Genomic DNA, 15,285 nt, shown 5'->3' on the forward strand with positions numbered 1-15,285 from the left:
CAGTGGTGTCTGACTCTTAGCGACCCCATGGACTGCAGCCTACCAGGCTCTTCCATCCATAGGATTTTCCAGGCAAGAGCACTGGAGTGGGGTGTCATTGCCTTAGGGTGGCCTATACTCAAAGCTATATTCCCAAATGACTGCTAGTCAAGTCACATGACAACTGGTTCTTTTTTTTTTTTTTTCCTTAAGACTTTATTCTAAGTGGATATCAAAACACAGTTTTGGACAGTTTCATGGGAGATGGTGAAGGACAGGGAAGCCTGGCATGCTGCAGTCCAGGGGGTCGCAAAGGGTCAGACATGAGTGAGCAACTGAACAAAAATGGGTGGAATGGAATTTTCCATGCTTTACTCTTGATTTATTATTCTATACAAAGATTTCTGAAGTTTGAACTCCAAAGACATCAAGATACAAATTCCCTCTTCTGCGTTCTTGATTGGGTGACCTTAAGACTCTGGTTACTTCAGAGTCTTATTTTCCTTGCTTGATAACACATGAAGCCAGGGAGTTGGAAGAAGGCTTATAAATGACGTCAACAAAGATCCCAGTTCTTGTGTCACCTCTGACAAGTTGTTTCACTTTTTGGTTCCTGTTCCCTAGTTGTAAAATAGACCATTTGTGGCTACCAACTGCAGTACACGAGATTAAGATTATGTAGGCAAAGCTCCTACAACCGTGCCTGCACACTTGGCGGCTCAAGAGTGCCCGATATAAGAATAATAATAATAGTAGTAGTAGTAGTAGTAATGCTAGTGAACATGCCCTAGATTGATGCGGTTGCATTATGAAAATTTGGGAGAAAAGAGTCAGAAACACGGACCAGGAAAGAGGTTTAGAGGCCGGAGACCTCGTACCCAGCGGGGGCGTCCAGCCTGCGCGGAGACTTGCCTTGCCGGGCACCGCCTCGCCCCACCCCTGTTAGGCCAGCGCGAATCCCGGCGCGGAGTTCCGGGCGACGGCGCGGTCCCCACTCTGGCCCTGCCTCTTCCCTGCTCCCCTGCCTCCAGTGGTGCCAGCTGCGCCGGAGCCCCGAGAATCCGCCGCCACCGCGCAGGTTCCTGAGGCCGCCCTCACGCCACAGGTAGGAGCCGCACGGCCGCCGCCGGGGGCGCGCACAGCTCCAGAGGAGCGGGTTTCCGCCGCGCTCGCTTTCCGTCCCTCCTCCCGACGGCCCGCGGCAGCGGGCCGTTCCCCGCCCAACTTGGAGGCAGCCTTGGCAGCGGCGTCGGCGGCGGGCACCAGCTCCCTGAGGGCTCGCGGGACCGGCCTCTCTGGCAGCATTCGGGGGCCTCCAGTGCATGCCTTCGGCCCAGACTCCTGCAGAGTCGACGCAGTCAACTTGGGCGCGCACTTTTGCCGGGGCAGGTGGCTCTGGACTGCAGAGCCGCGCTGGCTCCAGGCCGAAGTTGAGGGCGTCTTCTGCAGGTGTATCCATCTAGCTCGCCGCGGAGGCCCCAGTACAAGTGTGTCTGGTGACTCTAGGTCATCTCGCGCCCCTGGGGTTCTCGTGTGCTGTGGGATGACCGAGATGGCGCTGGCGGTGGGACCAGTATCCCAAACCAACCAGGAAGTGCTGTGTTCCGAGGCTGAGCGCCCAGCCCGCCAGATGCACCGTCCTGGGCGTGTGGCCACAAAGCTACCAGCTGTGGCGCCCACGAAGTGATGACGCCGGGGCGGGGCAGGAATAAGGGCCCAAGGACCTGGGTGTGTATAAAGGGGCTCCAGCTTCAGGTATGTGGGACTTAGGTCTCAGATCCAAGAAAGTGGAGCTTCAAGCTTAGGATAGAATTGTGTGAGGCCCTTCAGAACTTGTAGAGTCAGTCCAGAACTATCACCACGCCTGTATTTTATCTTTACTGTCTTTGTAAAGTACTAAAGGCAAGTAGATTCTTAAGGACCACAAACGTTTCTGCGTTTCATTATCCCTAAGTTTTTCCCCGAAATGAGGAGTTCCCTTACTTTACTTGCCAGGCCTACCGGTTACAGTTTAGACCGCCCGTTGAGTGCTTTCTCAGGGCTTCGGGGAGGCCAGGTATCCCCAGACCTCTGAGCTCTGTTAAATGGCTAACTAAAGGTGGCGCAATGAAAGTGTAAAGAATGAAAATTAATCTATAGCTTGAACTATTAACAGACTCCACAATTACACACTGCCTCTTTGAATAAGATTTTCTTTCAGTATTAAATGTTTTATGATAACGTACATGTGAATAGGGCACAGTCTTTTAGCTTGAATTTGGACACAGCCTTTAAATGTTGTTTTAGGATCTTTTCACTAATTGTCTGAGCTCCCTGCTTGTCTTCTCAGGATCTAGTATAACTCACAATCCATATGAAAAGTGTGAGTAGTTAGGGCTTTGAGAAAGGTGTGTCTTTAACATGTTTGTACCTGATGTTAGAGTATTTGGGAACCACGGCTAGAAGTGCTGTATTTAGGCTTGTTGATTCCCTTACAACCAGGCAGTGGGGGACCCTGCTCCTTGGAAGCTGTCTGATTACTAAATGTGCATTTCTTAATTAAAAATGATTTGTTATAAAATTCATTTACCTTTAACTCTTATAGGGTTTTCCATGTTATTTTATTTTTATTGTGTTTGATACACATAACATAAAATTTTTCATTTAAACCATTTTTTAGTATGTAATTCAGTGGCATTAAGTACTTTCATATTATTGTGCTCCCATCACAACTATCCCTCCACAAAAGTCTTTTATTTTTTTAGAGTTTTAATAACATTTCAATGATAATGACTACAATACAAGCTTTAGTTTTCTCACTAAGCGAAGTTTGAGCTCCTTCTCATATTTTTAGAGAAATTCACTTTTAAAGAAGAAAGTTGAAAAAGTATAACCAGACTGTGTTTAGTAAATTTTATCCCCATCAAGAAAGGCCTAATACTTTACTCTGTGAGGATAAACTCCTGTGCTAAGTTGCTTCAGTCGTGTCCAACTCTTTGCAACCCTATGGGCTATAGCGCGTCAGGCTCCTCTGTCCATGGGATTCTCCAGGCAAGAATACTTGAGTGGGTTGCCCGGCCCTCCTCCAGGGGATCTTCCTGACCCAGGGATTGAACCTCATCTCTTAAGTCTCTTGCATTGGCAGGTGGGTTTTTTACCACCTGGGAAACCCAGAGGATAAGCTTGCTGCTGCTGCTGCTGCTGCTAAGTCGCTTCAGTCATGTCCAACTCTGCAACCCCATAGACAGCAGCCCACCAGGCTCCCCCGTCCCTGGGATTCTCCAGGCAAGAACACTGGAGTGGGTTGCCATTTCCTTCTCCAATGCATGAAAGTGAAAAGTGAAAGTGAAGTCTCTCAGTTGTGTCCAACTCTTCGCGACCCCATGGACTGCAGCCCACCAGGGAGTTTTTCTGTTTGTTTGTTTTTTGTGCCGGTGGCTTGCGGAGTATTAGTTCCCAGAGAAGGGATTGAACCCATCTCCTGAGCAGTGAGAGTGCGGAGTCCTAACCATTGGATGGCCAGGGAATTCCCTAGAGTTGTTGGTAGTTTCCTCTCCTTAATCTCTAACAGAAAGATGAAATTCCTTTGTCTCCTTAGCAGCTCTGTAGCATGTTTCCAAATTATGCTTGAGCTCAGGTTGTGCACCCGTTTAACTAAAAGGAGTTTTGATTGAGCTAGCTCCTAGGTGTAGCAGTTTCCTTTCCACTCTAGATGTTTACTAAACATTGATGGACCCAGAGGACCCAGTACATAAGACATGACCCTTTAAACTCTTAGTTTGAGTCACTGTGTGCATAAGAGAGCTGTAGCTGTCAGGACCTGGTTTTATGTTTTAAATTCTTTAAGTCATAGCACCACAAAATAAAATGTATTCTCCCTCCAGGGTGTGGATAAATGTTTTTGCAGGGTTAAAATGAGAAACTCATACCCTAAATTTCTCATAAGCCTGTGACATTTCTGATTAGAAAAGGGATGGTACAAATCCTGTCTCATGCTGTAGTGGAAATGCCTTCCAATGTGTTTCCCTAAATTCACAGGCCAGTGTAAAATCTGTATCCCAGATGTTTTAATGCTGGGTTTTTTAATGAAAGTGTATAGTAGGTGTTTCATAGTGTCATAGCTGATTTTTTTTCCTTTGTGTTGAGAAACTTGCTTAACTTTTTAATTTATTGAACAAACATTCTGTGACAGAATACAAAATGATTTGTGTATTCAATCAACACTTAAAGGTACTTTCTGTGCACCAGACACTATTCTAAGCATTTTACACACATGAGCACATTTTATTCTCAAAACAACCCCTTGAAGTAGGTATGTAATAGTCCTACCAGCCCCTTTTATAGATGAGTCATTGGAGGTACAGCAAGCTAGCCTATGGCAGAGCTGGGATTCCATTGCGGGCATCTTGAACCCAGGGTTTTGGCACTGCTGTCTCATCAGAAAAATATAGCCAGAAATTGCACCCTCCTGACAATTTTTTTTGTATTGTTATATTGCTGTCTTGTCCTTATCCTTAGGGATAAATAACTTGACATAATTGCAATCGAAGTGCAGCTCAGACAACCAATTCAACTCCTCTATTTTTCAGCTGGAGAAGGAAATGGCAACCCTCTCCAGTATTCTTGCCTGGGAAATCCCATGGACAGAGGAGCCTGGTGGGCTACAGTCCATGGGGTCGCAAAGAGTGGGACATGACTGAGCAACTTTCACACACGCGCTTGCACACACACACACACACACACATGCACACACTTTTCACTAGCGGAAATTAAAGTGGAGTGTGGTTTTGTCAGGCTCTGTGAGCACTGAGACAGGGTCCTAGAGACTCTCTGCTGGTCTCCTTGCCTCTTGGTTATGAGGAGTTTTGGACAGGGATCCTGAAAGGGTCTGTGGAGGCCAGGATATGTGTATGGGGAGGCAGTATTTGCCTATCAGAGAGGAAACACTTCTGTATTTTAATAATCATTATGACCATCCCAGAGCTAATCTGCCAAATGAAGGCCTGGGTTTTATCCCAGGTGGACAGAACAGAAGCTTGTGGCTGACCATAAGCCATGGAAAGTCTTGCTGCTTAGGGCCCAAGAACCCCAGTTCCTTCCCCAGCCTGTGACCTCAGGCTCCCCTCTGGATGAGAGGAATATTTTATTCTGTACTCAATCATTTTTTTGCACTTTTTGGATCTGGAGTTGGGAACCTTTTGAAAGCCTCTGACGCACAAAAGAAAATCAGCCAAGAGCAACAGGGAAATAAAAATAACTCTGTCTGGTCGGCTCTTTTGTTGAGAGAGGGAGAGACTTCTAAGGGCATAAATTGACAAACTTTATATTAAGGACAGGAAAATCAAAGTTCAGTATTCAACAGTGATTTTTTTTTTCCAAAGTAGGCTCTTGCAGACAGAAAGTGAATTTGGATGAAGGAGAATAAGGAATAAATATGGGAAAAGGAAGGTGGTGGAGTGGGAGGGAGAAGCCAGTGCAGAGAGGAACCAGCACAGGGGAAGACAGGGTGCTGAAAGTTTGGTCAGTTCTTTACACAAGCTTGAGGTTCCGTGTGATTCTGCGTAACAATCCCTTTGAAATGTCAAGTGTAGATGAAAATGATCTTTTCTTTGGTTTATCTTAAAGTGATTATTTATTTATTATTTTTCTATTGAGTTAGCATTGATTTATAACATTATGTAAGTTTCATGTGTACAGCATTCCATTTCTACTTCTGGATACACTGTGCTGTGCTCTGCTGTGCTAAATCCCTTCAGTCATGTCTGACTCTTTGTGACCCTATGGCCTATAGCCTGCCAGGTTCCTCTGTCCATGGGATTCTCCAGGCAATAGTACTGGAGTGGGTTGTCATGCACTCCTTCAGGGGATCTTCCCAACCCAGGGATCCAACCCACATTTTTTACGTCTCAGGTTCTTTACTGCTAGTGCCACCTGGGAAGCCCCTGTATACGCTACAGCCACCAAAATTTTTAGTTACATCTCCATATATTTGATCCCCTTCATCCATTTCACCCTCCCCATCATCCCTCCCGCCCCCCAGCCCTTTCACTCTAGCAACTCATACTTTGTTCTCTGTATCTATGTGTTTGGTTTGTTTAATTTTTTTTTTTTTTTTTGCTTTTTAGTTTGTGTTTTATATTTCACAAATGAGTGAAATCATATAGTATTTGTTTTCACTTAACATAATTTCCTCAAGGTCCAGTTATACGTTCAAAAGGCAGGATTTCATCTTTTTCTTGGCTGAGCAATATTCCATTGTAATTATCACATCTTTTTTTTTTTGAACAGTCATTTATTTTACAAAGTTGTTTAAATCCACTCTTTAGCAACATTTAAAAGGCATATTTAAAAATGTGTTTTCCAACTTATTAGTGGTCACTAAAGTTAAAGTCACCAGACATTCTCATGGAGTTTCAGTTTTCCTGGGCCTCCACAGGACTTCTCCATTTGGATCAGTAACATTGTAGCATGAGAGGTTAAACTGTCCACCAGTTAATATTCATGTATAGGAATGCCATGCACCTTTACATTGTCTTCCCACACATGACCTCATTTGCAAGCCAAACAACATTATTGATACTCACATTTACAGATTAGAATGCTAGGCCTCATGTTCATGCATCTAATAATTAATTTCTAATTTGAGGATACTGCATCTTCTTTATCCATTCATTCATTCATGGGCACTTAGGTTGTCTCCATATCCATTATAAAGAATGCTGTAATGAACATAGAGGTGCATATATCTTTTTTAATTAGTATTTTTTATTATTTGGCTAACTATGCAGAAATAGGATAGCTGGATCATACAGTAGTTATAGAATTAATTTTTTGAGGGATCTCCACACTGTTCCCCAAAATGGCTGCCGCAATTTACAGTCCCATCAACAGTGTATGAAGCTTCCCCTTTCTCCACTTCCTTGGCAGCTTGTTATTTCTTGCCTTTTTGATCATAGCCTTCTAACAGGCATGTGGTGATACCTCATTGTGGTTTTGATTTGGATTTCCATAATAATTAGTGATGTTGAACATTTCTTCGTGTGCCCATTAGCCGTCTGTATGTCTTCTTGGAAAAATGTTTATTCATCTCCTCTGCCCATTTTTAAATTGGGTTGTTTGTTTTTTTGTTGTTGAGTTATATGAGTTCTTTTTATATTTTAGATGTCAACCCTTTATTGAATATATGGTTTGTAAATATCTTCTCCCATTTGGTAGGTTGTCTTTTCATTTTGTTGATAATTTCCTTTGCTGTTCAGAAACTTTTTAGTTTGATTTAGTCCCACTTGTTCATTTTTACTTTTGCTTCCCTTGCCTGAGGAGACAAATCCAGAAAGGTATCGCTAAGACCACTGTCAAAGTGCATACTGCCTATGTTTTCTTCTAGGAGTTTTATGGTTTCACGTCTTACATTCAAGTCTTTATCTTGAAGTGATCTTATTGTTTCTTAAAACCATTGCTAATCAACAAAGCATATGGACAAAGAGATACCAGGTAACTCTTAACCCCAGCTTGGGGTCTTCATACTAACCTAGTCTATTTTTGTGTACACTCTTTTTTATGAATGGATATTACATATAGCATGATATTAGAATCACTGGGTTTTCAATTATTTTATCGCTTGTCTTCCCCATGAGAGGCCACTGACTGTGTTTTTTTCACTTTTGCATCTCCACTGCTCATTGTAGTGTACAATTAGATGTGAGCTGAATCGGTGTGATTCATTTTATTCAAAATATGTAAATATTTCCAGAAAAGATTATTATAATGAATGTTTTACTTATTTATTTGTTCTGCTGTGCCATTTAACTACTTTCAGAAATAAACTTGTAGAAGCACAGTGGACAGTCTGTGGCATTTTGAATTTGCAGCCAGTTTACTCATTTCATTGGTCTTTTCCTGCAGTATTTTCTACCTGAATTCTGATGAAAGAGTCCTTTGAAATAAGGAGATTGGGGAGGTAGCAGAGGATTGAGGTGTGGGTTCCAAAATCATATTATCTTAAGGAAAAAAAGAATCACCTGATAGAATTTTGTAGATGCTAAATATTTCGAAGCTAGGAACATGGAGCAAAGATTTTTTACCCTAACCCCAGTCCCAGCCCCAATCTGCCACTGTCTTGTCTGGAAATGTAGGGTGATGGGGCAGTGATGAATCAAAGCAGGTCTTGTAAAGCAAGTAAGGTAAATAACAGTCAGGCACAGTTGAGCCCCACAAGTTCCTCACCAGGAGTAATGGCCAGAGTCCTTGCCCTAGGAGCCTGAGAGCTAGGATTCAGATCTTGAGGATTCGAGCACCATGTGGCCTGAGACAAGTAACTGAAAAGTCCCCTATACCTCGGTTTCCCTATCTGTAGAATGGGGATAAAAATAATACCTATCTCATAGGATTATTGTGGGGACTGGAGGAAACAATGCCTGTAAAGCATTTAGCCTAGAGCCTGGGATTTCCTGGTGCCTCGGTGGTAAAGAATCTGCCTGCCAGTGCAGAGATACAGGTTCAGTCCCTGGGTTGGGAAGATCCCCTGGAGAAGGAAATGGCAACTCACTCCAGTATTCTTACCTGGAGCATCCCAGGGACAGAAGAGCCTGGTGGTCTATAGTCCATGGGATTGTAAAAGGGTTGGACCCAGCTTAGCAACTAAATAACAACTGGAACATAGAAATGACACAATAAATGTTAGTTCCCCTCTTTCAAAAAGCTCTCCCCACTCCATCCCAGAGCTAGCAGGAGTGACACCCCTAAATAGCCAAGCAAATCACTGTGGGAGGAGACATGGAGGTGGGGCCTTATGGGAATATGGATGAGGGAGAAATTAATTTTTCCTGAGAGGAATTCTTGAATAAGTATGGCATTCCATGAGACCCCAGTGATGAGAAGCAATAGGAAAGCTTCAGGCAACAGAGCTACTTACAACTAGGGATAATGAGCTATATGCCTTTGATAATCATACTTTTTCGGTATAGGTTTTGACATTAGGTAGAAATTTTGATTTTTTCTTAATTTACAAACATAGGATGGCATTTGGGCTTTGCAGGTGGTGAAGTGGCTTCCTTGGTGGCTCAGCAGGTAAAGAATCCGCCTGCAATGCAGGAGACCAATGGCACAGTGGTGAAGAATCTGCCTGCCAAAAGCAGGAGATGCAAGAGACATCTCTGAATCCCTGAGTGGGGAAGATCCCCTGGAGAAGGAAATAGCAACCCACTCCAGTATTCTTGCTGGAAAATCCCATGGATAGAGGAGCCTGCTGGGCTACAGTCCATGGGATCACAAAGAATCAGACACCTGTCTGCACGCACACACAGGGTGGCATTTATTTATAGTAGGAGAAGCATGATTTGCCTCTCTTTTCCAACGAGTGTATGTATGGAGGTATATTTTTAAAGTATATTTAGAATTAACAGTAGGGTGCACTCTCAAGGGAAGAGTGAACTAGTCCGTGCTGTGCTGGAATAACATGCCTCCCATCACGTTCCTTGCCTTCACGTTAAATGGCAGGAGGGCGTCACAGGCTTCGCCAGCTTTCTAGGGATGTGAGTAACACATATCTGCATGAATCATGGATATAAGTGTAGACTGTGTGTCAGTAACCTACACCAGCCGTTTTCACACTTGAAGGAAAAAACTGTTGTTACTGTCCCCCACCCTGCCCCTAAGAACCGCTTTTCTGAATGAACTCTTCTGTGAAATCCCAGTATGTAGAACACCCTAAGCACAGCCATTCCTGAGGATTCCTAGATGGGGCCAGTGAACCAGCTGTGTCCCCCCGTCTCCCTCCCTGCCCACATCCTGGCAAAGGCAGCTGCCCCTTAGCAGCTGGAACCGTGGGGCTCCTCGGAGCAGATGTGAAAGCATTGCTGTACGTCTGCTGGAGGGAAGAGAAGACGAAGGCCTGAAGAGGGGAAGAGGAGGAAAAGCAATGGACTGGTTTTCGTTTTTTTTTCGGAAGCTTTTGCCAGTGATGCACTGGAACTGACATGCTGAGAGCTGGTTTTAAACTTTCAGGAATTTCATGAGCCAGTTGTTAAACATGCCATTATGAAACAACAGATTGCCTAAGTTTGGGTTTTAAACTTACATTAAATGCATTATATTGAAAACAAAAGTAGTGTCTCGAGTTTGGAGATGTGGTTGGAGGTAAAGGAGTACCCCAAGTTATGCAATGTTCTTAACTATCTTCTCCTATTAGCTAGTATAATTGTGGTTTCATACTTTTTTTTTTATCTCAGCTGCATCCACTTTATATTTTTTCTTCCCAACTTGTATAAGATTTCTTTCTTTCTTTTTTTTGTTGTTGTTTAATTACATTAAATATGACATCTATCATGGTGTTGAATACAGTCGGGAAGGTCCCTGGAGGAGGGCATGGCAACCCACTCCAGTATTCTTGTCTTGAGAATCCCATGGACACAGGAGCCTGGCAGGCTACAGTCTATGGGGTTGCAAAGAGTTGAACTCAACTGAAATGACATAGCACGAATGCATGCGTGATCAGTAATAGCAGACAATCTTTTTTCCTATTCCTAGGAGAAAACTTTCAACTTCTCCTTAAATGATATTTGCTATACATTTTTAAGTTAATCTTTATTAGACTATAAAATTTTACTTCCCTTTTTCTTTTCTATGAATTTTATAAATTATGAGTGGACATATAGTTAAACCAAGTCCGTTTTCCCTTAACTGCATTCACTTTAATCCTTGATTCTATTTGTCTGTAGAAATAGGATTCTTCAGACTCAGCTTTCTCCTTCAGGGCAAGCTTGCCCTCTCCTCACTCCCAGTCAGTCATTCTAAGGTCTGGCTAAACAAAATCACCTGGGAGCTTGATTAAATTCAGAGGCCCAGGTTCTGTCATGTACCTACTAAATTGGGTTTCTTGCGGGGAGGGGCAACTCGGTGCAGTGTAGTGTGAGTTCCTTTGGGATTCTGATGATCCTCCCATGTATCTGCTTGGCCCCTGTGGGCACTTGCTGCCCAGCCCTGGGGCCTCCATGTGCCCGGCGTAGTGTCAAGTCATTTGGGCTACTGGACCCGGGCCACATTGCCCGAGAGTCTCGACTTTTATGTTTGGCCTCAAATTCTCTTCCTGTGAGACAACTTTCAGAGTCTGCCTCTTGGCCCCATGAACCTGTTTCTCAGATAAGGGCCTGACTCCCTGAGCTCAGATCTGTTGGGGCCTAGATTCTCACCTAAGGATACAGCTCTGCATGGTACTTGGAGACTAGCAGGGAAGTCAACTGTGCTAGGTTTGTTCCCACGTCAGCCTCAGTTTTCATCTTTCTGAACTACAGTTGCCCATCTCTGGGGATGGTCGGCGGGGGGGATTCTATTTCTGGAGCATACCAACCTGGTTCCACTTCAGGGCTTTGCATTGTGCCATTCCCTCTGCCAGAAACAGCCTTCTCCCCAGTCTTTTCGTGGCGTGCATCTTTTTGACATTTGGGTCAATGACGAAAGGTTCAAATATCACCTCTCTGAAAAGTCTTTCCCTGACCATCAAACCTGCCTCCCTGCCCAGTCTGCATTACCTTGCTCATAGCCTCATTGTCCTAGCTATTCCTGTGGGTGGTTTTCACCCCGGCACTGATCACTAAGAGTTTTTCTTCACGTCTTAAATACTGAGTTTTCTACATACGAACATAAGCTCCATGAGAGCTGGCATTTGCCTGGCATGTAGTAGATGCTCACTAATTGTAAAATGAATGCCTCTCTGAACTACTGTGTGAGTACGTGATGTTAGTGTGAACCCTGAGTTCCCGGGTGATTTATTGGTTCTTGTTATCACTCTTTCCTGATTCCACAGATGTTACCTTTAGGACAGTGATGCATTGCTGAGATATTACTGCCATTTGGAACAAGGGCCACTCCCAACCAATGGGAAATAAAATCTGTAGCCCTGTATATGAATGTTTCCTTTCATATGCAGAGAGCGTGTAAGGGTTGATTGAGCTGTAGCTGTTTGTCCTGTGGGTGATTAATCTGTGATAAAATGGATCAATTAAACATGAAAGTAGTGTAAAATAAACCTGATAGATTTGGGGAAATTCCTGTTTTCCTCCCTCTTTGAGTTCTATTGGGGTGGTGTTGGGTGGGGTGATGGGGTAAGAGGGCTATACATCACTCTGTAAGACTCAGGAGTCCAGAAGGGCATATTGGAGAGGTTTGTCCTATCTGACGTCACAGGGAACAGACTTGACTAATGAGGAAGTAAGTTTTACAGATCTGTGGCCAAGGAAGGCCAGTAGGCCTGGTGGTGAAAGCCATCACCTTGTGTTTGCTGCTCACACCGGTGCTGTAAGTTCGTCAGTGGTCTTTTGATGCCAACAGAGTGCTCCGCATGTGCTTGTGCAGCGAAGATGTGGTTCCGCCCGCACAGAGCTTGTGGTCTAATACAGTCAGTTAAAGGCTGGACTGAGTCGTGCAGCACAGTGCTGCTAGGCTGCCTAAGTGGGCTGGTATTTTGTTATGATAATACATCCCAGTTTTTCATGATAGTGATTTCAGTCTGCTCTAGGATTGGAGCAGCAGCTAGGGTAAAAGATGAAGAGAGCAAAGCTCTGAACTTCTCTACACTTCGCTTTCCATAAAAGTATCTCATTTGAAAAAAGCATGATTTTGTATACTTATTTTTTAAAAAGTAAACTTTGTGTTTCAGATTCATAGAAAAGTTTCGAGGATGGTGAAGTGAAAAAGTGAAAGTGTTGGTTGCTCAGTGTTTGACTCTTTGTGAGCCTATGACTGTATCTCACCAGGCTCTTCTGTCCATGGAATTCTCCAGGCAAGAATACTGGAGTGGGTTTCCATTCCCTTCTTCAGGAGATCTTTCTGACCCAAGGATTGAACCCAGGTCTCCTGTTTTGCAGGAAGATTCTTAACCATCTGAGCCAGATGGTTAATTAGGGAAGCCCAAGAATACTGGAGTGGCTAGCCATTTTGAGGATGGTATACATGGGTAAACTATGGTTTCCTTTCTTATTAAATCTTATATTGGGGTGGCACTTTTGCAATAATTAATGAATCAATACTAATGTATTGTTATTAAAGTCCATACTTTATTCAGATTTCCCCAGTTTTCTCTAATGTCCTTTTTCTATTCCGGGATCCCATCCAGGATACCATGTTACATTTAGTTGTCATGTCTCCTTAGGTTCCTCTGGGCTATGATATTTACTCAGATTTTCCATGTTTTGATAACCTTGATGTTTAAAGGGTTACTGGTTAGGTATCCCATAGGTGTCTTGCAGTGGTTGTTTAGTCGCTAACTCGTGTGTAACGCTTTTGTGACCCCATGGATTGTAGCCTCCTCTGTAGCCTGCCAGGCTCCTCTGTCCATGGGATCTCCCCAGCAAGAATACTGGAGTGGGTCACCGTTTCGTTTTCCAGGGGATCTTCCCAACCTAGGGGTTGAATCTGGGTCTCCTGCCTTGCAGGCAGATTCTTCACTGCTGAGCCTCCAGGGAAGTCCAAAGGTTTCTTGTCGACTGTCCCTCAATTAGAATGTTTATGATGTTTTTCTCATGATCACATTGGAGAGGAAGACCACAAAAGTGGTCTCATTACATTGCATCAAGAATACACACCGTCATCATGACTTACTGCTACTGGTGTTCACTTTAATCACCTTGCAAGGCAGTGTTTGCAAGGTTTCTTCACTATGGAGTTGCTCCCCCATTCCTACCCAATACTGTACTCTTTGGAAGGAAGTCACTCTGCACAGCCCATACTATTGAGATAGGGAGTTATGTTCCACCTCTTAGGGGAGGGACAAGTAGCTGCATAAATGATTTTAAATTCTTCTGTATGGAAGATGTGTCTTTTCATCCCCACCTATTTATTTATTCAATTATTTATTTATCTCAGTGTGGACTCATGGTATTTGTTTGAAACTGTGGATTATAACCCCATACCATGTTATTTACTTATATTTGGCTTTTTAAAGATTTTATTCAAACAAAAACATTCTACTGTTTTAAAATGTTAGAAAACTATTGTTCATATATATAGTTTTATATATATATAATGTTATTATATATAACATTATATATATATATTTATCTTTCCTCTTTTTCCTTTAAATACCCTATTTATGCATTTATTATTTGGAGCAATAAAAGGCAAATTACCAGTTAGGATTTTATCATGGTTTTTTTTTTTCATTATTTTTTGCAGGAGTGAAATTAAGATGTAAATATTTATGTGTTTGGGGGGATGGTAGAGGTCAAAGGCATTTCTTTCCCCCATTGTATACTGAGTTTGCATTCACTACTTTCAATTATTGCTGAAATAAATGTCCATCATTTATATGGACATTTATAGTCAGCTCTCTTCCTAAAACTCCTTAGGAAGTATAGGAATTTAGGGACAATTTTTGTCTTTTTTTATTTTCTTCAGAGTTTTCTTAATTAAATGCTGCTCCTGCTACTGCTGCTAAGTCGATTCAGTCGTGTCCGACTCTGTGTGACCCCAGAGACGGCAGCCCACCAGGCTCCCCTGTCCCTGGGATTCTCCAGGCAAGAACACTGGAGTGGGTTGCCATTTCCTTCTTCAATGCATGAAAGTGAAAAGTGAAAGTGAAGTCGCTCAGTCGTGTCTGACTCCTAGCGACGCCATGGACTGCAGCCTACCAGGCTCCTCCGTCCATGGGATTTTCCAGGCAAGAGTACTGGAGTGGGGTGCCATTGCCTTCTCCAATTAAATGCTAGTCAATGCATTGTTCTCATTCAACGGTGAATTTGTTACAGAAATCCCCATGGCAGTCCTCCCTGCTTTCTGTTTCCCACAACCAGTCTCCTATGTGTAGGTTTTTTCTCTACTAAACCACATGATTAAACTCTTGTTTTTGTTTTTCAGTAGCTCAGTCAAGTCTGACTTTTTGCAACCACATGGATTGAAGCACAACAGCTTCCCTGTACTTTACTATCTCCTGGAATTTGCCAAAAGTCGCATCCTTTGAATCGGTGATGCCATCCAGCCATCTCATCCTCTGTTGTCCCTTTCTCCTCCAGCCTTCAATCTTTTTCGGCATCAGGGTCTTTTCCAGTGTGTTGGCTCTTTGCATAAGGTGGCCAAAGTATTGGAGCCTCAGCTTCAGCATCAATCCTTTCAATGAATATTCAGGGTCCATTTCCTAATTTAGAATTGCCTGATTTGATCTCCTTGCAGTCCACTGGACTCTCAAAGAGTCTTCTCCAACACCATAGTTCAAAAGCATCAATTCTTCAGCATTTAACCTGCTTTATAGTCCAACTCTCACATCCAAACATGACTACTGGAAAAAACATAGCTTTGACTATACAGACCTTTGTTGGCAAAGTAATGTCTCTACTTTTT

At 43.2% G+C, this 15,285-nt stretch overlaps 1 protein-coding gene across 2 annotated transcripts in view; it reads left to right on the plus strand.

The window, feature by feature from the left end:
- The first annotated feature begins 963 nt into the window (after nucleotides 1–963).
- Nucleotides 964–15,285, plus strand: part of PLD1 (phospholipase D1) — a 274,854-nt gene continuing 260,532 nt past the window's right edge. The window contains exon 1 of one of the 2 annotated variants that reach the window (XM_027541243.1): nucleotides 964–1,084. The gene's annotated coding sequence lies outside the window, so the exon portion shown is untranslated. The remainder of the gene's footprint in view (nucleotides 1,085–15,285) is intronic. The other variant, XM_027541253.1, reaches the window with a different exon arrangement.

This window comes from Bos indicus x Bos taurus, chromosome 1 (assembly GCF_003369695.1).
Source record: "Bos indicus x Bos taurus breed Angus x Brahman F1 hybrid chromosome 1, Bos_hybrid_MaternalHap_v2.0, whole genome shotgun sequence".
In the NCBI taxonomy this organism is placed as follows: Eukaryota; Metazoa; Chordata; class Mammalia; order Artiodactyla; family Bovidae; genus Bos; species Bos indicus x Bos taurus.